Source organism: Rhamphochromis sp. 'chilingali', assembly GCF_963969265.1.
Source record: "Rhamphochromis sp. 'chilingali' genome assembly, chromosome: 8".
Classification (NCBI taxonomy): Eukaryota; Metazoa; Chordata; class Actinopteri; order Cichliformes; family Cichlidae; genus Rhamphochromis; species Rhamphochromis sp. 'chilingali'.
This window is the reverse complement of record NC_137935.1, coordinates 29,252,290-29,258,018: the sequence shown is the minus strand read 5'-3', so window position 1 is coordinate 29,258,018 and position 5,729 is coordinate 29,252,290.

Here is a 5,729-nt window from a genome sequence, read left to right as displayed (position 1 = left end):
GTGATGGAGCATTGTCCTGCATGAAAATCATGTTTTTCTTGAAGGATGCAGACTTCTTCCTGTACCACTGCTTGAAGAAGGTGTCTTCCAGAAACTGGCAGTAGGACTGGGAGTTGAGCTTGACTCCATCCTCAACCCGAAAAGGCCCCACAAGCTCATCTTTGATGATACCAGCCCAAACCAGTACTCCACCTCCACCTTGCTGGCGTCTGAGTCGGACTGGAGCTCTCTGCCCTTTACCAATCCAGCCACGGGCCCATCCATCTGGCCCATCAAGACTCACTCTCATTTCATCAGTCCATAAAACCTTAAAAAAAAAAAATCACTCTTGAGATATTTCTTCGCCCAGTCTTGACGTTTCACCTATTGTGTCTTGTTCAGTGGTGGTCGTCTTTCAGCCTTTCTTACCTTGGCCATGTCTCTGAGTATTGCACACCTTGTGCTTTTGGGCACTCCAGTGATGTTGCAGCTCTGAAATATGGCCAAACTGGTGGCAAGTGGCATCTTGGCAGCTGCACGCTTGACTTTTCTCAGTTCATGGGCAGTTATTTTGCGCCTTGGTTTTTCCACACGCTTCTTGCGACCCTGTTGACTATTTTGAATGAAACGCTTGATTGTTCGATGAAGCACGCTTCAGAAGCTTTGCAATTTTGAGACTGCTGCATCCCTCTGCAAGATATCTCACTATTTTTGACTTTTCTGAGCCTGTCAAGTCCTTCTTTTGACCCATTTTGCCAAAGGAAAGGACGTTGCCTAATAATTATGCACACCTGATATAGGGTGTTGATGTCATTAGACCACACCCCTTGTCATTACAGAGATGCACATCACCTAATATGCTTAATTGGTAGTAGGCTTTCGAGCCTATACAGCTTGGAGTAAGACAACATGCATGAAGAGGATGATGTGGACAAAATACTCATTTGCCTAATAATTCTGCACTCCCTGTATGTTTCATCTGGACTCCATGGGAGTTTAAGTTTCTGAATATTGGTGAACATCTTTTACACTTTAAATACTACTTATAATACTACATGTGAGGCACTGCATTAATATTAGAATTATTTAGTTATTTTTACCAGTTTATTTATTTTTGTTATCTGATCCTGTGGGGAGATTTTTTTTTTTTATTATGATCCGAGGCTGAGTGGTTTTGTGGCAGACAGTGCTTAATGCATAATGGCCACGTGGAAAGAAAAAACACTAGGGAACACATTAGAAATTGATAATTACATAAACTATAGTTTTAAGCATGATGTATACATAAAGCAGGGACCAATCAGATAACAGGATGCAGGTGAGGAAATTTTACTGGCAGACATGTCAGGAAAGTTATGACCAGTTTTGGTCAAGTTACTTGAAAAAGGTAATCAGCAACTAATTACTCATTACTTCCCCCCAAAAGTAATCCTGTTACTTTACTGATTACCTATTTTCAAAAGTAATTAGTTACTTTTAAAAAAACATGATTTACAACCTGAATAGGTGATAAAGCAATAGATCTTTCAGCCCAATTCTACTTTTTCTGCATAATCCATCATATAAAATGTAATCAAATGGAAAACTCTTTTAAAAAAAACAAAAAAAACAAAAAACTTGTTTTATGAGTTTTAATCTTTTAACTTTATGCATCAAGCAAAAGTTAAATTACATGCAACATTCTCTGACTGGAAGAAATTTGTTTAACATTTAAACCTATTTTCTGCACATTCCAGCACATAAAATAAGGTTTTTTGTGTTTACACTCACTCTTTCAATAGATGCAAGTAAAACACAGCAGAAAATGAGTAAAATCAAGGACTAGCGATCCTGTTGCTCTTATTTTCACCTGTATAGCAGGAGTGGGGTAGGCGGAAGTTTGCCCTGGTGCAGGTGTGTCGCAGCGGTCATGTCAATTGAAGAATCGGAGACTTTCTCTGTGAATTTCCCATTCTGTGGTAGCATACTCGTTGCTTGCTTGGAAGTTTAGGGGTTTTTTCGCTGTAAAAAGAAGATTAGGTTTCTTCCCATGCAGTGAACGGAATCACTGCATGGGAATCAAACTCAAAGTAAGGTCAGTACTTTCACATTTTAAGCACTGCATGCTCATACTCTCTCCCGCACTTGATATATTATCCCTTGTTGATCTGCACACAGCTGTTCTCACGAATGTCACACTCGCTTACGTCATTGTCATGAGACACTCACAAAAAAAAATCACGGTTTGAGTAAAGCAGCGTGCTTACGGGAAAGTATCAGTAATCGAATTACCTTTTTTGCATTAGTAATCCCTTACTTTACTCGTTACTTGAAAAAAGTATTCAGATTACAGTAACTTGTTACTGTCCATCTCTGGCTATGACATGAAAATGGAACAATCAGACTAAACAGATAAACATTGTGTATATTTATAGGTGTTTGTACTATTTGTGTTGTATTTGCATATCCAGGGCCGTTTTGTTTTTTTATCGTTTACATAGGAGCTCAATACTGTATATAGCTTTGATAGCCTTTGTAATGGGCTTTGTCCCAAAGCGAAGACTTTTACCTGATAACCTCAGCCTGTTTGAGGTTGATTAATACATTTTAAAGCTGGATGTGGCGTTTTCATTTTTCTCTAATATGTTCCGCCTGTTTTGTTTTTTTCTTGTTTTTTTTTTTTTCTTTTTTTTGCATAGTGCCAAGTTTGGCTCCACTTGGGTGGGGTAAGTTAAAGCTGAGCAACAACAAGCATCTACACACACACACACACACACACACACACACACACACACACACACACACACACACACACACACACACACACACACACACACACACACGTGCATTTCTGTAGAATAAAAATAAAGAAACCAACACATTTGTATTTGAACTAATTTGAAATGTTAAATGCAAATAGCTGCAGTATTTGCTTTAATAGCCTTTGTAATGGGCTGTGTCCCAAAGTGGAGCTTTTTACCTGAAAACCTCAACCTGTTTAAGGTTCATTAATAAAGTTAAAAGATGGAGGTTGTGGTAATGCCAGTTGTTATTTTTCTCTAATTTGTTCAGCTTGTTGTAAACTTTAAACCGGATTGTTTTTTTGTTTTTTTTACATAGCATTACGTGGTGATCCAGGTAAGTAGAAGCTGAGTGACAACACACATCTACACACATGTGCATTTCTGATAATCAAAACAAAGAAACAAACATATTAGTATTTGAGCTGATTTGAAATGTTAAATGTCGAACATTTACTGCACATTTGCTGCAGTATTTGTTTGCTGTTTGATAGTTGCTGTAACTGGCTGTGTCCTTAGTCAGCCACTAAAGGCATGCAAACAATTCCTTCCTGTGAATTTTTTTGAATTATTAAATAATTAGAAATGTAATATATTAAATATGTGATTCTATTACAATTCATAGAAGGTCGTATATCTATATGTAGCTCCTTCAATAAAGAGCTGTTTTCTTCTTAACTGCACAAAAGAGTAAAAACAATGAAAAAGACCCTTTAATGAGTCAATGTGTCCAAACTTGAATGATTAAATATAGGTGGTGTTTATCAACATGTAGATTTAAATATAGTTTAAATATTGTAGTAATAGTCTAACCTGCTGTAAGACTCCAGAAACTTAGTATGATGTGAAGAAATTACATCATAAGATTAATGTTTTTTTTCATGGTTATTTGCTTTCCTTAAAGATAAAGAGATGAATGTGAAGTACAATGATACGTTTAAGAGCAGAATATCTGAGTGTGGTTCAGATGATCCAAAAGCAAAAAATGACATTGACTTTAAAGTATTTGTTACAAGAAATCAAGATTTGGATTAGAAAGGTGACAGTGATGTACATTTAAATACTTTTATACTATTTGTTTTCTATTTGTATTTTAACACATCAGTAATTAAGTGTTCTTTAACAAATTCTGATAAATGTACTGACTCTATTTTTTGTTTGTTTAATTCTTTCTTTATTTTTTACATTATAGAGTGTAAATTAAAGGGTAAGTAAAACCTAAATGACACATCTGCACAGTCTATGTTAATGTGTAGATGTGTGTATCTGTACATTTGGGGGGGGAAAGGGTTAGGGTTACCCTAAAATAAAAATCAACTTTCATGAATGTGAGAATCCATATTTTGTACTTGTAATTTGGCCATTTCTGTGATCTGTTAAACACAGAGGAAATGATGTGAGCTATTACATGTAGGAGCTGGTAATGTGGTCCATAGCAACATGTATGTCAGGGGAATGTTTGTGTCTCTGACAGCCAAAAGAATATTATCATGGAGTGTGTATGCTAAGGGCAGAGGGGCACAATAGTGCACATTTCTTACATTGTATTAAATCAGGAAGTGAAAAGGTTATGATTTTTTTCTTGGAATATGACTGTTTTTGTGAAATTCATGCATTCAGATACTATTGCTGAGGCATTCTGTGTAATTACCTCAAAAATGTTGCTTTGTGTTTACCAATTAAAAAGGATTCTTCATGAACGGGAGGAAACAAAAGGTAATGGAAGGTAAGTTTAAAAAAAATGAGAGCATGTATTTTAGTTTTAACATGTGTGTTTTTTCAAAAGGTCAACTGAAAGAAATTCTTTTTTTCTTAATGGGTGTGACACCATCAGTTATAATTTGCTGGGTTAGAATAAAGTAAGAAAAAAAATTAGCATGCATTGTCTTAGTAGATATGAAGGAAATTTAATGCTTAGTGGAAGTAACTGTATAACAATGTTTAGTTCATCTTGATGCATTCTCAATCATCCAGGGAAGTAAATCTTTAAAAAGTTGATTCTGTTCATCTGGACGTAGCGTTTTGTGGGAGAAACGTTTCGTCACTCATCCAAGTGACTCAGCTGAGACTGAAGAAGTCACTTGGATGAGTGACGAAACGTTTCTCCCACAAAACGCTACGTCCAGATGAACAGAATCAACTTTTTGGAGAATGTTTAGTTCAGTTACTTTGATATTGAGACCCAGTTTTCTCCTGTTGAATAATCTTTTAGTCTTATATTCCAATAAATCATATTAAATTAATCTGATTATGTGTATTTATGTATGTATTTATTGGCCATACATTTTCCCAGTAAAACATGCGAAACACATACTTTACAGCGTATCAAGCTTTCATTTCATCAGCTTGATTGCCTTCAGATAGTATTCATTAAAACCACTTTAACTGATGCTGGGGTGTTGCCAGTTTTATTTTTCTTTAATAAGTTAGACTCCAAACCTATATTTGCTCCAATGGCCATGAGTAAGTTAATATGACTATTTTTGACAAATCTGTGCATTTAGATACTATATCTTAAGGAATTATCTGTAATTACCTCAAAAAACTTTTTTATGGTTTAACAATTTCAGATGCAGACCCAAGAACAATGATGGCAGCAAAAGCACGAAGGAAATGTAACAACTTGAGATCATGTATTTAATTTTAATTAACATGTAGTTTTTGTCTAAAGTCAGCTGATGGAAATTTTTATTTTCTTAATATGTGTCTGTCAAGAGATGTATTCTAAAGACACTTCTTCAGTAGAGAGTCAGAGAGTGGAAACACACAGTTTTACTTGCAGCAAGGGCAGTCACAGAGCGCTCACACGAGAGTGGGGGCTCAGGGACTTTCTTAATATTTGTCAAACCATCATTTACAATTTGCTGGGTTACAATAAAATACTAAGTACTTATTCATTTCTATTTTTCTTATATTGGTAGACATGAAGGGAATTTAACGCTAAGTGGAAGTGACTGTACAATGTTTAGT